The 18,589-nt window shown below is 41.9% G+C and overlaps 1 protein-coding gene across 1 annotated transcript in view; it reads right to left on the bottom strand.

Moving 5' to 3' along the window:
- The window catches only part of LOC147685063 (GTPase IMAP family member 7-like), a 121,517-nt gene extending 112,313 nt beyond the window's left edge, over positions 1-9,204 (bottom strand). The window contains exon 1 of the mRNA XM_086940949.1: positions 9,153-9,204. The gene's annotated coding sequence lies outside the window, so the exon portion shown is untranslated. The remainder of the gene's footprint in view (positions 1-9,152) is intronic.
- Positions 9,205-18,589: the final 9,385 nt, after the last annotated feature.

Genomic DNA, 18,589 nt, shown 5'->3' with positions numbered 1-18,589 from the left:
GAAAGAGTGAAGAATAATGCTAACAAAATATGAAAAGATGAGTTAATCTTTGGAATAAAGAAGGGTTAAGTTTGAGAATGACATAAACTTCATCTCAGAGAAGCAGGACATCAAGACAAGGTTAAATGTTTGCAATTCTATAAGCAGAAGTGAGAGCCATAAGTAAATACATTTTTAAGGTTCAAAGGGGTGATATGTAAGGAATTGTGGGATTTTAGCTAAGGGTTGAGGTTTGGGGGACGCTGTAGGTCTAAAAATGTAGTGGGTTCCCATCAAGTAACACCACCCAGGACTCACCTGCGTGTCTAGGTTTCAGAAATATCTGGGCTTGGTAGATTTCCTGGTGTTGCTGATGAGCTCATGCCTAAATTCCACAGCTGCCCACTCAGACAAAAAGGGTTGTCACCTCCATGTAGTCTTTTGTGACCTTGATTTGAAAAAAGGGTCCGCACTGGGTAAGGGTGCTACTAGTACATATGTGCTACAACTATATCATAGATATCCAAGCAAAGACTAAGCTTCACACACGTAATATACCAAACATATATCTTTTTTATTTATTTTATTTTCTCACATAGATTGTAATTGATATCAAAAATATATACTAAAATGACATGCAAACATACAACAATAAAGTCAAAAAAAGAAAAAAAAATCATTAATAAATCTTTTTTTCTCGTTGGGTATCACCACACCGAGAAAAAGTTTGATAAGAACAACAGTATACTGGAGAATGCAAAAAGATGGTCAATACAGCAATAAGTCTAAATGTCAATATCCAATATTATATGGGAAACAATGGTTAAAAGACATGATTGTCACCAACCCGTTTCTGTGTTTAACCTTCCTCAGGGTGTTTCTACCAGTGGCATACAAAAATTTATATGAACTGTTTTCTGTTGGTAGGTTGTCTCTTATCTAATTCAACTGCAGTCTGATCGTCAATCAATATATTTTGCGGGCATCTTATTGTTATGTTAAATGAAGCTGTCAAACATCAATGATTCTGGCACTATTGTCGTGTCCTTTTAGGCTCTTATCTAGGTAGTTCCATGATATAGTATCTCATAGTTTTAAATATAATCATATATAGTAACTTCATCCCAATGTATCCTGAGATCTGGGGCAATTCATGAGGCGCTGATGCTGAAAGGTGCTGACGCTTCTGATATAAGAAAAACAAGCCTCCTAACTGTTTCCAAAGCAACGCAAATAATGCATGGCAATCTCTTTCACTATGTTGTATGGTCACTGATGGCTCATTGATAATGAATGCCCCAGAACAGGGTGCTTTTATAATACAAATATAATCAAGACCATGGAACGATGGAGCCGGATCTTGTGATAACTGCGGGACCGCCTGTCCAAGAACACACTAATCTGTCTTTTGTGGCCTTTCCTGTCGCGAATGCTAGGCACACCCACACAAGTGGGGTAATGTTTTTGTGGGGGGAAGTGTGGGAATACAGAAGAGTCGAATTTTTTTTATTACCAGTTGGATTTATCTCCACATTTGGATTCACAATGTACATGCTTTTACTGCTGTTTATACCATTGCATCCTATCGTAACCCATTGCTACCTTTGTAGATTGTTTGTGCTTGCCGCACAGTTTGCAGCATGGGCAATTGATATCTTTCAGATACCATGTAATAGTATATGCCTCTTGCACATACACAGGAGTATGTCTTTTATTTTCACCATAAGTTTCATTCACTTCTGGGCCATACGCTATACATGAGGCATACATGAGGCATGCAGTTTTTTTAAAGGCACTGAGTATAGAGGTCCAGTTAAGGAGCACGTTCTTTGTATTGTTTGTGGGAAAGGCTATCCACGCTTCGTTTCGCCAAGGTAAATAACACACTTACACTTTTCACTTTTAATTCCACTGTTTTTCACATGCTTGTTTAATCAGTAGTCTCACTACTGTGCTCTACATTTTGTAGAATTTTGCTTCACTAATGGTGGTGCAGCATTGTAGAATCCTGGGAGACCCGGATGCATTTGTTTTGATTCGCATAAATCATCAAGGTATCAAGTCAATCTGGGCGTTGAGAGGTAAAGACTTGTTTGAACTCGTTTTGAGTTAGCTAACACTGAATAATATTCTGAGAATTAACACAGATATTTTCCACCCACAGATTTGTTTGTAGTTTATTTTAATTCAAAAATAACAACAGAAGGGAGGTAGAGTGAAGAGTTAGGATTCTTACTCCACGGGCACTGTTACATAAACAAAAAGAATCCTACTCACAGTAGACAAGGGGAATGTCGACCACAGATGCGGGGACATTCAGTGTTTTGTAAAATACCCCTCACACACCAACAGGCCCCTTGGTGTCATGCTTCATCATTGGGGCCTACGCACCCCTCTAACGGGATGCGGCGTGCTGCGACCTACGACTACACGGGAGCACTTGTAGTTGAGACTATGTGTGGTGCGTGTGGTGGAAGTGGTTGGGTATTTTATAAAAATGTGAGTGGTGGGATGTGGTGAAGATTAAAAAGTACCTGGCTCATAGGTGTCAGGGAAAAATTGTATTCAACCTCGGGCTGGTACTAGTAAAAGAAGTGCAGGGTGAGGTAGTTAGCTGTTGTGACTATGGACAGTACCTCTGGTGTGCGTCGACATGTTTCGGAGCTGGTGCTCCTTCTTCAGGACGGGGGCACAACTTCCCCACCTTACTCACGTTTTTCTAATTGGTGTATAATTAATTGCTCTAGAGACTGGCTAGTCTTAATAATCAAAACAGCAGCTAGGATCACACAAGAGCTAAAAATTGAAATTAGTAAAATAGAGGTACAGCTCAGTACATACATTTCGCCAGCGGATTTGAAAATCAGGCTGGACGAATTAAACAAACAAATGACGGATTTTGAGTTTACCCTAAAACAAAGCAAATCCAACAAACTAACCAAAGACAAGGCAAAATTCACACCCGAAAGTGCATACCCTTACACCAAACCAGACTACATTCCGAAGAGTTCATACAGCGATGCTGACAGTGATATCTCAGACAATGGGTCTTCGGGTTCAAATTCAAGTGGCAACAGAGGTTCCAGACCACGAAAGGGTGGTTGGAGACAGAGGAGAAAACAATTTCCCAGGCAACGCAGATGGAGGGGTTACCAACCCCAACCACAATACCCACAATACATGGGCCCGCCACAATTCAACCCATTCGAATATGGACTTCCACCTGGAGGACCCAACTACCAACAGTGGAACCCTGATTACAATGAGGGATACTACGGCCAACAACAACCTTTTGTAGGCACGCGCCCTGCAACACGGGGACGAAACCGGAAGGGCAACACCGTTGCATGGGAGGATCAAGACCAAGCCAACGCTCGCACAACGAGGAGCATGACCGGATCCCTCCCGAACTAGCATTCAACGAGCAAGAGGGGGACCTAGTAGTAAACCTCACACCTTGGCCTTTAATGGATACACAAAGAAAAGTACTAAATAAATGACTAGGCTTTGTGCCCACACAAAAACCTGACATCTTCAAATTAAATATGGAACTCAGGAATTTACACGAAAACTAAAATTACAAGCCTACTTCCAAGATAAACCAGCAACAAAAGAAACAACGGACACTGGCTTAAAATTGAAGTCTACATTCACTCCTCCGGACTCTGCAATGCCAGTTGAAATTCTCACATTTGAGAAAGCCATAATCACTGAGGTTAACAAACTCAACGCAAAGGACATCAATTTTTTCCACAATACCAGTGGCGATGAACAAAAAGCCATTAGGGAGCTAACTAACAACAAAGAATTAATCATTAAACCGGCAGATAAGGGCGGAGCCATAGTCCTACAAACCCAAGACGCTTACAATACTGAACGCATGCGTCTATTATCTGACCAACGAAATTACAAAATCCTTTCGGAAGATCCTACAGAGAAACCCTGTATAAATCATACAATCGGGACCAACTGGTGACCCCACCAGAAGATATAATGCACCAACCCAATGGAAGTGTAGCTCCCATGGATGGATTCACTTTGGCAGAAGTTAGTATGGCAATCAAGGGCCTGGCTGCTGAAAAGGCGCCAGGTCTAGATAGGTTGCCAGGGGACTTATACAAACATGAAGTTAAAATTTGGGCCCCGTACCTTAGGGTACTGTTCAACGTGATTTTGAATGGCATGCCAATCCCCCCAACTTGGCTGGGGGCAGAGATAGTCCCAATCTTTAAGAAGGGATCACCTCTAATCCCAGCCAACTATAGGCCAATAAGCCTGATAGACGTCTCACAAAAACTGTTCGCCAGGCTGTTGTTGGACCGCCTGCTGGATTGGATGACGGAACATGATATCCTGAATCCTTTCCAAGCTGGCTTTAGGGAGAAGGTTTCAACCTTAGATCAGGTCTTTCGGCTTGTCCTCATTTTTTGGAAAACGGTGCAGTTGGAGGGTGGTAGCCTCTACACTGTATTCGTGGACCTGAGGGCGGCCTTCGACCTGGTCCCCCGTAAAAAGCTTTGGGAGGTGTTGGCCAAACTGGGTGTCCCTGAGGGTATGCTGGAGATGATTGTTCATCTCAATAGTGCCAATTTTGCCACGGTGAGGTGTGGCAAGGTGGGAGCATTGTCAAATAGGTTCCCCGTTGACAGGGGGGTAAGACAGGGTTGTGTGCTTGCACCAACCCTGTTTTGTCTCTACGTCAACGGGGTTATCTCTCACTTAAATGGGGTTGTCAACTCCGATGCTCCCAAGCTGGCGGGCGTCAAGGTGCCAGCGATCATGTACGCCGATGACACCCTGTTGCTTTCAAAGTCTGCAACGGGTATCCAGCGCGTTCTTGATGGCTTCGCGGACTTCTGTGGGGATCACGGTCTAGAAATTAACACCATAAAGACCAAATTTATGGTCCTTAACCCCCCGCCGAAATTCCGCTCTAGCCCTAAAATCGGACAGAGCAGACTTGAGAGGGTGAAAACTTTCGAGTACCTGGGAGTTATGTTAAACGATAAATTGTCCTGGAGTACGCACAAGGAGAAAGCACTCCTTAAATTGACTCAATATTCGGGGGGCATTATGAATCTCTTGGGTAACAACAAATCATCCATCCGACCCATAGGCCCACCTATACAGATTTACAAGGCACAGGCAAGGGGGCCTGCCATGTATGGGTGTGAACTTTGGGGTCATGCAGGAACACTAGATCTGGTAAAAGAGGAGAACAAATTTATTCGGAAGGGTTGTAGGACTCCCCTCCAGTACGCCTCTTGTTCCTCTAAGGCTGGACCTAGGGTTGCGACCACTAGACGAAGAACTGGCTTTTCGTCCTCTGGCTTACTGGCGCAGGCTGTGGGCAACTCCAGAATTGACCAGCTACAGACAGGGATTACAGGAGGTGCTCGCTATTTCCAATGCTGGGAAAAGTAAGTGGCTCAAATTTATCAAATCAGAACTGGAGGGTCTGGGACTCTCGAAGATGTGGTCTGATCCTCTAACCACCTGCCCATTTTTTCCGAAAAAGAAATTAGCTAAGGCATTTCATGACAGTAAACTAATGGAACTCTTAAACCACCAAAAACCTGGCTCATTGACTGACTCTTTTCTTTGCATTAAGGATACCTACAGTTTTGCACCAATTCTAGATAAACTGTATCCTCCCTTGCTTAGGAAACTATATTTGCAGTGGAGGCATGGGTCCCTCCCTCTTCGAGCTTTCACAAGTAAGTGGAGTGAACAATCAGTCAGCATGTGTCCAGCATGTAGAATGTCCGATGAGTCTGAACTCCATATACTCTTTTTTTGCCCGGTCTACCGTGAGATTCGCAAGAAATGGATAGTTCCCCTATGTAGAAACTTGGGATTTGTAGAGTGTTTGGCTGCCTTCAGAGTTCTGAAATCAAATCTGTCGGACTATATTGTTTTTGCAGTAGCCAAATATTTGGGTGCCATTTGGTTTCTGAGAAGAAAATGCCTCAGGGCTGGCCACTGACCTTAATGTACCAAGGACATGATATTGTACTAGGAAACTCTGTTTTTTAATGACAACGGTTGATTTTATAAAGTACAAATCCCTATTTTTAGTAATTTTATGAATGTTATTAATGTCTTTTATGGTGAAAAATTTTACCGAAATAAAGATTTATGAAATGAAAGTATTGCTACCAGACAGTTAGACAAAGGGAAGATAGGTGTTGGGAGGATGGGTCTCTCTAAGTTAATGAGGGGGAGGAGCAGTTGCCTATCACACTTGCACATCACAAAGGCCCTGCCACCAAGGGGTTAGACATTAGTCTATTGTTACCCCATATAGTCTGGGGCCAGGGCAGGAAGGCAGATAATTCCAACCTTTTAAAGAGGGTGGGAACCCCCAGAACATTCTCCTGCTTGAAAATGGGCACCAGAAATAAATATCGGACCTTAGAGCTCAACTCTTCATATCACTTCTGGACATGTGGACAATGCCAGAGAAAAGAACTGTCCAGCTGTGAAGTCTGCATGGCTGACCTGCTTTGCTGCTCAAGGACTTCTCTGCTGCCCAAAGATTGCTCTTACTGCACCAGGACTAGGATTCTTCTGCTGTGAGCTGCCCTGCTGTGACTGAACCCAGGCTTCCTGTGTATCCCCGGACTCCAAGAACTCCATGGGTAAGTTGGCTGACCTCCTGTTCTCAAGCCAAAAGGACACAACAGGCTTCTCTGGGCCATGTGTCTCCGACGCAGGAACATACATCACCCAAAAGCTTCTCAAGCTTGATCCAGCACAATGCATCTTAACACTGCCAGCCAGCCAAGCGTGCCGCAGCTCAGACGCAGAACCATGCATCACATATCCAGCTCCCCTGGCCCCACCCAGGGTGATGCATCTCAACACCGACAACCAGCACAACTCAATGCAGCATGTCGCGTCTCGATGCAAGTCTTCGCAAACCCGAGCGGCTTCACCAGCATCGGCCAAATGTGACAGACCTGTTTATCCGCACTATCGCTTTGCTATGCAAGTCTTCGCAAGCCTCAGCGGCTTCCTTGACAACTATGTTAGACTTAGCATCTCAAGCTCCAATTGATGTCTATGACTTTGCTGTGCGATGCACCTTAGCACAGGACCACTCTCCGCAAGCTCCAAGGCAACTGTTTTTTTATGTTGGCCAGCGCAACTCAACTTAATGAGTTTTCATTGCTTCGCAACTAGGATTTTAGGTGCTCTTGTTCAGCGGGCCCAACTGGGTCCCTGTAGGCAACCAGCCTTCCATCGCGGTCAGTCTGAACTTATGACTTTGTCCCGATCTGGTGTGACCAGATAACCTCCATTGGCATTTTGCATTTTGTTGGCGCAATATTCACTGAAATCTTGGAAAACTGTATATCTCTGTTTCTACTGATTGGTTTTTAGTTGTCTAGGTGTTAAACTATTATTTAGATATTATTCTATTTTTTTCTTAATTGGTGTGGAATTTTTCTTCTGTGGTGTTTTTATTTTGTTTCTGCTTGAAGTGCTGCATTCATACTTTACACATTGCCTTAGGTTAAGACTGACTGCTCTGTGCCAAGCTATCAGAGGATAATTTGGGGTTTGTTTGTGACGTCACACTGCCAAGGATTGTGGTTGTTGCTTGAGTAGGGTTTCACCCACCTCAGCCAGTAACCCAGTTTCCAACAACAAAGACACATGCACTTAAAATAAACAAGAACCAATCGACACCTGAATTCCATGTCAATTGTTATCACATACTCACTGTTTGGAAGCAACTCTAATATGCCTCAAATACAGCACTGCGAGAAATACGTTCTGATCATACCTATGAATGTTGTACAGTAGATTTGTGCAGTTTTGCAGAGATATTTACTGGACTTTGACATCTTTAAGAGACAGTTTGCTAGGGTTTGGACCATGTACAAACATCTGTAGGCGATCAGTTTCTCATACATTTCAATATTTGTACAACTAAATAAACAAGGGCTCTTCATATGTTGAGGACATTAATGCCATTGTATGTGTAATAATACTAATAAGTGCCAAAAAACATTTCAGTTAGTATTTTCTACTTTAAAATAATCCTTATTGGAGTTTTTATAAGATTATACCTACAACCTGATATATTAGTAAATGAACGTCTTATTTTCCTTGCCGACATTGAAAACCAGTGCAATTTACTTTCTCTCTTTTTTAGGCTCTCCTGGTATTATCAAACACATATTTTCAGGTTTTGTTCGAAAAATGATTGCCTGTTTTATAAAGTAAAATGCGTACATATCCATGTTGATAGCTTGGCTAGCAGCACAGCATGCCGGCCCGCCCAGAGTTTCTATCCAGCCTTACAATGCAGATAACCTACTGTGAAACAATGTCCTTCGAAAACAAAAGCATGTATAAACACACCCGCAAAAACACACAAAGCTTTAGCAGGGACAACTTAAGGATTTTAGGGATTTTAAGGATGTTGGGGGCACGGAGTAAAGGTATGTTGGGCGGTCCCAGTTCGGAACAGTTCGAATTTGTGATCCAATTTCCGCTGTTGCATCCCCTCTTTGTCTAGGTCCGTGACAGTGCACAGGCACACTGGTCTAAAGTCTGAAAGTGTTACAATTAATATTCAGGGATAGTGATGTGTGTTTTGAATATTGTATAACAGCAGCGACTCACTAATATTACTGCAAATACTGTCTATGACACCCTCCTATATATACATATATATGTCAGGTCCTGTTTTTATCTGAAATAAACGTTTTGTTATGGATGTTGCATGAAACATGAACAGAACATTTCTCTGCAAAATGACCGTAATAGCATCTCACACACCACCCACATAAAAAATAAATTGAAGGAGAACAGTATTTAAAACAATCTGTTTAAGGATTTTTCACGGTCATCAGGGCAAACCTCTCTGCAAAATAGTGCTGGCTCTTTCAGGGCACCCCCCTGAAAGGCGGGGCCTGTCTTAAAACGTCACCGATCTTTAGTAGCCGTGTCTATACACATCGAAAACCGAAACTGCTCTAGCCCAAGGGAAGAGAACCTGTCCGTGCTGACTGCACAGGTGGTTTTTAGAGGGAGCACATATTATTGCAGTATGTGTACTCTGTGCCGGTCTGGGAACTTGTATTATTATTGAGTATCTCCGCCCTTTACCGCTCTGTCTTTAGAGAGAACGCGTAAGTAACTCTGCATCGTTTACGTACCTCTTCTTTGGACTCGGATCTCGGGTCTGCAGTTTCTCTTCAGTGCCTGACGCTGACTCCGCGGCCTCGTGCACCTGGCTCTGGAGTCAATGATCAGCTAACCAGGAAACTGCGGCTCATAAAAGACAGGAGTGACGCCTCCCTCTCGGTGTCAGCTTTTGTTTAAAAGGAACGAAAGAGCGACTTAAGAATGTAAGATTGTCAGAAAAAAAACCCGAAAATGTATTGTCTTTTATGTGCTCTGTGCGAATAGAATGGCATTGTCTGCAAAGAAAAAACTCACAGAAAACAAGCATTTGCAATGCAATAGGTCTCGTATTAGGAAAGTTTGAGTTATTGGTATTGTAAATGACACATTTTTTTATTTATGTGTTGGTTTTGAAAATAGAGAAATTAATAGCTTTGTCATTTACAATGCCAATAGTTATAACTTTCGCAAATGTGACACCTATAACATTTGTAATGCAATATGTGTTGTATTTACGTGACTTAGATGTATTGATATTACAAATAACAATGGCTTTTATTTTTTTTTATAATTAATACTTAAATAAAAGTTATTTTAATTTATATTGGCAATAGCTTAAACTTTTGTAAATAACTTTTGTGAAGATTATGTTCAGTATATTTTATTATGACCAAAATCCAAGAATAGAAGTGAAATATTAACGTCTTTTTGTGACATTTGTAATAAAGCTTGAAACGTTGTGAGAACATATTTGAACCAGTTGTTGTTGAATGGTTGCACAGATTGATGCTGTGGTGGCGCTGAGTGATGTTGGGGTGGCGACAAGTGATGCTGTGGCGTTCAGTGATGCTGTGGTAGCATATAGTGATGTTGTGGTGCCCCTGAGTGATGTTGTGGTGCCCCTGAGTGATGTTGTGGTGCCCCTGAGTGATGCTGTGGTGGTGCTGAGTGATGTTGTGGCGATGCGATAGATGGAGTGAATGCGATAGATAGAGGGAGGGCGATAGATAGATAGAGGGAGGGAGATAGATAGATAGAGGGAGGGCGATAGAGTGAAGGAGAGATAGATAGATATATGGATAGATAGATAAATAGATAGATAGATAGATAGATAGATAGATAGATAGATAGATAGATAGATAGATAGCAATAGATAGATAGACAGGTAGAGTGATTGCGATAGATAGACAGATAGAGTGTGGGCGATAGATAGATAGACAGATAGAGTGAGGCCGATAGATAGAGTGAGGGCGATAGATAGATAGATAGAGGGCAATAGATGGATAGATAGAGGGCGCTAGATGGATAGATAGAGGGCAATTGATGGATAGATAGAGGGCGATAGATGGATAGATAGAGGGTGATAGATGAATAGATAGAGGGCAATAGATAGATAGAGTGAGGGCGATAGATAGAGTGAGGATGATAGAGTGAGGGCAATAGATAGATAGTGAGGCCGATAGATAGATAGAGTGAGGGCGATGTGGAGGGTTAGGAGAGATGTGTAAGAAGCAGACGGGGAAGGTTAGCAGAGATGTGTAAGAAAGGCAGACTGGGAGGTTGAGGAGAGATGGAGTAAGAGGCAGACAGGGAAGGTTAGGGGAAATGTGTAAGAGAGGCAGGTGGAGGTGGCTAGGAGAGATGGTGTAAGAGGCAGGAGGGGAGGGTTAGGACAGATGTTAAAGAGTGGTAGGCGGGGGAGGGTTAGGAGAGATGTGTAAGAGAGGCAGGTGTGGAGGGTTAGGAGAGGTGTGTAAGAGAGGCAGGTAGGGCGAGGGTTAGGAGGGGTGGCTTAAGAGAGGCAGGTGGGATAGGCCTCATGAGAGGATCTAAGAGAGAGAATAAAATGAAGGAGAGGCATAAAAGGGATGGTCTGGGGAAGTGGCAGGTGTGCGAGAGAGACTGGTTTGAAATAAGGATACACAGTGCTGGTAGAGAATACATTGCCTAGGAGACTAAGAAGGAGATGAAGAGAGAAAGAGACATTTAGTGACTGAAAGGTTAACGGGGAGATTAAAGAGATGGTCTGAGGGATGGAGAGAGGGAAACTGCAGCGGGGTATGGGATGAACTGAGAGATAAAGAGAGGATGGTGACAGAGGGATACACAAGATGGCAGAGACAGAAAAGAAGGAGCAGGAAGAGACAACAAGGTTCTGAATAAGGGCACAGTAATGTTTTTTTTCGAGAGACGGGACAAACATGAGAAGGAAGGAAAGGCCTTACACACTAAAATAAGAGGCAAGACAATTAGATTGACATTGCAACCAATAAGCAAGAACAACAATAAGCAATGTACCACTTTAAGTTAATATGTTTGGCAACAGACCGAGTACCCCCACAGAATTCGACCACCAGAAACCCCAAGGATTAAATGGAATTGGCCAGGAAATTCGACCAAACCATCGAGAATCAAAGCCCAGTGCACTGGGAAACAAGCACCAAGATGCTAGAACGTCACAGGTCACCTGGAATGAACTTGAAGCTTTTAAAGGCATGCAAAATACCAAACTATGAAAAAAAGCCACTGCCAAACATATCCATCTTAACACAGATAAAACAAACTCAGAAGATTGAATCTGCCAAAAGTCACCAGGGATAAGTTAAGAAACTTTTGCTTCACTATTGGGTCACTAACAAAGGCTGTCCGAAAACATACTTAAAGCCAAGGAATAAAGACTACTAATAAGAAACTTCACCGTTCTAGCATCTATGCCGAAGACTGCAGGGGATGGAGGGATATAGATATAATTGCGAGAGAGAGAGTGTATAAAATATGGAACACAAACTTAAAATCACTCCCATTGCGTAGAGCCCTTATAGTTGTGTGTAGTGTTTTTGGCTCTACTTCTGGAAAGCTGTTGCATGCACTTGGAAACCTCTCCAATAATCACAACCGATCTGGTCTCATACTGTGACCTTGATTTCAAAGAGCACTTATACATCAGTGGATTGATTTCTGAATCATAGTAAAATGTATCTGAATTCAAGCAAAAGAAGCATCAGTGGAACGGTATATATAACGGATAAATACTGACACACTAGTCATCTGTTGAAACATGTATGGTAGCGCATAGAACTGTACTGGACAACTATACCTCGCAATCGCTAATAATAAGAAATACTAAAAAGGTCTGGTATGTTATACTCCTGCTAATAACCTCTATGGGTGTGCTCCGTGACTGGATCACATGCAGCTTGTTTTATGTGAGAGAGCCAGGCGGGGTTTCAAGATGTCACCATGCTACCATTTATAATTATGATTTTTTTGTAAAATCTTAAATTTGCTAAAAACAGAAGCAGTTGCAAGCAACTTTCAGCACGTGTAAGCTTTGCAGACATGTGCCTAAACTACAGCCAATTTACATTTAAGTAGTCTTTTGAAAATTGAACACTGCATGTCCCTGGGCTAGGTTTCTTGCAGCAAAATCCCTGACTATGCAGCAAGGGCACTAACTAAACATCCTTCCTTGTTTTTATAACAAGCGTGTCTCCGTTGTGAGTTTTTTCCCAGGCAACCGTAATATGGCACAATTAGACCACTCATTATTTTTCTAATTAAGTGACAGACACCAACTACCAATTGTTCTACATCCGACCGAACTTAAGGACCGATTGACATTTACAGTATCTTCCAAATGTTCCGAAAGACAATCTCCTTAATCAGCATCACTCCCACAATTCAACAATAGATGTAGTAATGCATTTATTTAAGCAACGCCTTGCTAAAATTACTTTAAAAGTTATACAGAACAGTTTTACAGTGACATACATACCTTCCAAGAGAGAGCCTTTCCATGACAATAATAAAGCAAACCTTTTGAACACGGTAAAATAGGAGAGACTTTTTTCTGGACCAAGGGCGATAGAAAGCAGAAAAGGGTTTTCTGTTTTAGTGCTTTCAATGTTTAAAGGAAAAGAGAAAAATTGTTGAAAACAAACGTGACAGGCGTGTTTAAAGGTGCTGGTTAGTCAAACAAAAACACATGATAAACTCACCATATGTGATGAAACTAAACGAAACGCTTCGGATATATTACACATGCTACGACCCAAATATTGACAAAGCCTAAATACACCATTCGTTGTAAACGATACGTGCAACAAATAATTAGTTTTTTTTAATAAACAACACACCAGAATTAAATATGATTAAAACAATAAATACAATGACAAATTCAATGCAGCACAGGCCTGGTTATTGCGCCGGTCTGGGTAATTCTGTACCTTGGACTCTGACTTGATGCGGATGGTGCGAGATACAGTGCAGCTTACTGCATGTGGCAGCCAGGAGAGTAAGGCACTGGAACTGATTACATGCCCTTCAGCCGGAGGCTAAGTAGCGCCCTGAGGGAATGAGAACAGCAGCACTGTCAGAGAAGGGAGGCCCTGCCAAAAGTAGGCTACAGTTCTGTCGGTGCGTGGGGGCTACCCTGAGGCTGGCAGTGATCATGAGTAAATGTACTCGCCGTGCACCTGCCGTGGAGAACCTAGGCACACGAGGACGGTCTATGGGTGCGCGCACCTGCGAGGCTGAGCTATCAATTGATAATCAAGCTGGGGATGGCTGCGCATCCCATATTTACATTGATTATTATCACTTAAAAGAATTTCATTTAAGTGTATCCGACTCAAAATAATTCAGACAGAGACGGGGAAAGAAAGTCTAAGAGCTCGCCATGGGCAGCTGGAAGATGCAGCCGAGGCAGAGCTGTGCCTTGGAGGAGCTGCTGCTTCTCTTCATGCCACTACTGAAGACGAGAAATACTACTGAGAGAGAACACGTTAATAACACAAAACTTAAAGGAAAAGTATTCAGAGCATTGCGATTAGAGCACCCGACATTACAACAGAAATACAATACAGATGTATTCGGCTGTTTTCATCTAAATTGTAATGAGTCCGACACATGAGTAAAACTATCATTTTTAAATAAGCGAAAATGTACAGCAGCAGTTTTTGATGCAGCACATATTTAAATTCAAATATGTTTGGAGAAGTCCTGTTGCTTTAAAGTGCATAGTTAGCTACTGGATTGAAAAACAACGTGATAACTAATTCCCAAGGTAGTGTTGAATTTTGCCTTGCTGCATGTTCTGTAGAAAATGGTGTTGCTCTTTCACGACTGGGAGCAAAATCTCTATCCCCCTAGCTGCCTTTCGATCAATGCAGAGATCAGAAGCTTTGGGAGTCTCCGGAATGTTTGGAACGGAGGGGGGAGGGATAGCAGAGAGAGAGGGTGAAGGAGCGAGTGGAGAGAGATGGCAAGTAAAGCAAAACCAGCGCTTCCTTCCTGAAAGGGCACCTCCCTTGCTGATAAAAACAAGTTTTCTGTGTAAAAATTTATTATATGCGTAACATATTTACAAAGGCATATCCACATGATGTATTTTTTGCAGAAGTTTATCAGTTTGTTTCAGCCAGCACATTATTTGCCTCCCGTAAGTAGCGGAGCTGCTGTACCGATCAAAAGAAAGTCTTGAGTTTTTGAAGAACAAGCATTAAAGAAATAGGGTATTAAAAAAAAGTTTGGCGAGCTGCAGAAAATAAAAGAAAGGTGGGCAACTCCCATTTGCAAAGTGAGGAGGGAGGAGGTCATATAGGGCAGCAAATGCTGTGAGGAGTGTAAACTAAACTCCAGCAGTTTACCGAAAGATGACATATGGGCGCACTTTTAGATTAACAACACTGGTGCACAGTGAGCAATGGCGGCCGCAGCCCCCTCTCGCCGCACTTTAATTGAATTTTAAAAATGGACTGTGTGCCTGTGTTGTCAATCTAAAAAAGGGCATTTTTCGGAGGTGTGCAGGTAATTAAAGTTAGCACAATAAACAAGAAGCGGGCAAAGAGGTGTCACCAGGGAGACGGGGAGAGGAAGGAAAAAGAGAGAACGTGGAGGGAAAGTGAATGCAGCAGGGGGCGGAGCGGATCGCTTTGAAGTACGGCCTCGCGGCCGTGAAAGAAGTGTGTGTTAATTAGGGGGAGGAGAAGTGAGGCCGAGTGAGCTGGGGAAGCAACAGATGGCTTTAATTTGAAGCTCTCGGAGGCAGGCGGCTCGGATAAAAGCGCGGTCACGAGAACTCATGCACTCGTGGAAATCCGCTTTAGTTAAACTTTTTGGTTTCACCGCAATAGGTCTCTCTACGAGACCTAAAAATGAAGTGTGGTTTGTTATTGTTACATTGCTTATAGTTGTTGTTTATGTAGCGTAGATTTACGTTAAAAGCCTCATTAGGTTTGAGTCTATCCGGTGACAGGGTGCACTCTTCAGTTTCACTAGTTTGCTTTTGAACTTTAATAGACACTTGTCGAACGTCATCTTGACTTTGTGACGGTTATACGCTTTGTGGCTTAACAGTTGCTACTTAAGAGTCTCCATGGGTTTAAAAATGGGGGTCAGGGTCTGCTAAGCAGCCTAAAGACCGGTAGAAAGCGAAGTGCGAGTGATAAGTGATCTTTCTACCTTGTTACGAATGTACAAACTAAAGATGTATTAAAGAGTATTGGTTCCTTATTCACAGAGGTATACTTACACATGTAGATTTACTAATGTAAGTAGCTGTATATCTACACTTTTTAGTTATTCCCCATTTCCCAGTGTAGATTTAAGAGTACACTTACCTGTCTCCTCCCGCTCAAGTCATGGGGAAGAGAGGCCTCGAATACTGAACGTAGAAGTGTAAAGTTACTACTAGTTACTTTTCTCATGGAGATGGATCTCTCCACCACCTTAGTGAAAATATTCCTTTGGGTAGTATGAGGAAAAATAATAAAATATATAAATAAAAAAAATACATATTTTAATGAAAAATGTACATGTAAAAGTAAAAAATTTGTTTTTTATCCCTAGACATAATAAAATAAAATGTTAGAGCAGATTAACTCTCCCCAATAAATATCTATTGAATAATTTAAAAAGTATATGTAGTAATTTATTTGATAAATATTAATTTAAAAAAATAATATCAACATTATTGGCATCTTCGGATTTTATTAAAATGTTGTATATGTATTAAACGTGCTACTGCTATTAATACCTCTTTAAATATATATATATATATATATATATATATATATATATATATATATATATATATATATATATATATATATATATATATATATATATATATATATATATATATATATATATATATATATATATATATATATATATTACCTACTGGCGATAGCCAGTAGGTATATATAGTTAGGATTTTTTCTCTATGGAACTTTTGAAAATTCTATGCCTAATACCTTTGGCGTTTGTGGATGGAATTGGCTGAAATTTTCAGGAAAATGGCACATTTTGTTTCTGAGCAGCTCTTGGAAATTTGGGGGGGGTTCGTCAAGGGGGGGCTGAGAAAAAAGGGGGGTCCCAAAACGCGTTTTTCCCATGTTAATTTCCATAGGGCGGTTGGCCTCACTTTTAGCCCGAACGGCTGAATGGATTTCCACGAAACTTGGCAAAATTGTAGGGACTGTTAGCCTGATGTGCCTTTGCTAGGGCTCAATATATGTGCTTCAGTGGATTTTGAGAAATTAACGTTTAAAAAAAGATATATATCTGTAACAGCGCTCCGGGCTGCGCTCCGGTTCGCGTACTTTTCGCGTATCGGAACTTTGCGAAGCGAAGCTGATTGGCTCTCCGGTGTCTGTCAACATTCTAAACAGTCCGGAGCCGCCGCCATCTTGTCTCTCGGTAAGATCGAGAGACAAGAGGAGGCCAAAACAAAGGGGGAAATGAAGGAAAGGGGGCAAGGTAGACCCCTTCTGACCCCCTAGGATTGATGAGGGGGATATTATAGAGCCACGCGGGGCCCCAAAAAAAAAAAAAAATCCGATTTTTTCGCCGTAGAGACGCGTCTTGGTACGCGAACCGGGCAGCTAACCGGGAAGCTAACCGGCAGTGTAACGGGAGTCTGAGGAGTAGCTGATAGGCTGTCAACATTGTAAACAGTCCGGAGCGGCCGCCATCTTGTCTCTCGGTAGGATCGAGAGACAAGAGGAGACCAAAACAAAGGGGGAAATGAAGGAAAGAGGGCAAGGTAGACCCCTTCTGACCCCATAGGATTGATGAGGGGGATATTATAAAGCCACGCGGGGCCAAAAAAAAAAAAAAAAATCCGATTTTTTCGCCGTAGAGACGCGTCTTGGTACGCGAACCGGGCAGCTAACCGGGCAGCTAACCGGGAAGCTAACCGGCAGTGTAACGGGAGTCTGAGGAGTAGCTGATTGGCTGTCAACATTGTAAACAGTCCGGAGCGGCCGCCATCTTGTCTCTCGGTAGGATCGAGAGACAAGAGGTGGAAAAAAAAAGGTGTAAATGAATGAAAGGGGTAAGGCAGACCCTCCTGAACCCCTAGGATTGATGAGGGGGCTATTAAAGTTCCCTGCGGGGCATAAGAAAAAAAAAATTGCGATTTTTCGCGGTAAAGGTGCTTCCTGGTACGTTAACCGGGCAGCTAACCGGCAGCGTAACGGGAGTCCGACATATTGTGTTTTTTGAACGTTTGTGATATGTGCACGTGTGGATTTTGTCTAATTAAGGTTAAAAAAATATATATATATCTTTAAGCGTGTTCTGGCGCGCTTACGTTTTGGGTTTGGTTTGCGCTGCAGAGACGATACGTCACGGTTATGCGATGCATCATGAGGCGTCTCACGGGCTACGTGATACGTCACTTAATAAAGAATATATTTTACAGCTATAGATATTAGCTTTTAAAAAACCAATGAAATTCACAGAAAAAACCATAGGTTATAGACCATATATAGTTAGGAATTTGCATTTACAAAACCTTGAAAATTCACTGAAAAAACCATAGGTTATAGACCATATATAGTTAGGGATTTAGGGATTAGCATTTAAAAAACCTTATTTTATTTGCACAAAACCATTGAAATTCCATATATAGTTAGTTGCACTAACTATATATCGCGGACCCGCAATCCACTGCTAATGATGTCACATATTACATCATTCATGACATGGTCAGTGACATCACTGATGACATCACTGATGACATCTCAAATGACATCACTGATGACATCACTGATGACATCTCAAATGACATCACTGATGACATCACTGACATCTCATTTGACATTACTGATTACATCACTGATGATATCATTTATGTGATAATACATCTTCAGACTCTAATATAACCTTAGATACACTCAGTGTAAACAGGCACTCACAGACTGTCACACATCCATGGAGTTACTCACACACCTAGTCAGTCATGCAAAGAATCAATCACATCTCCATTTCCTCAACTATACAGTTATACACACCTTACTTATTCAAACATATAGTAACACATATTTACTCTCTTATACAATCCTTGAAACAAGTTCACAATGATTCATACAGCCACTCACACATTCACTGGCTCTTATGTTCAGTTATTTATATATGTCAACTCTCACACGGAGTGTGTTTTACATATGTACTTACTTTGACA

Source organism: Lissotriton vulgaris, chromosome 10, assembly GCF_964263255.1.
Source record: "Lissotriton vulgaris chromosome 10, aLisVul1.2, whole genome shotgun sequence".
NCBI lineage: Eukaryota > Metazoa > Chordata > Amphibia > Caudata > Salamandridae > Lissotriton > Lissotriton vulgaris.
This window is presented reverse-complemented; position numbering and strand designations above follow the sequence as displayed.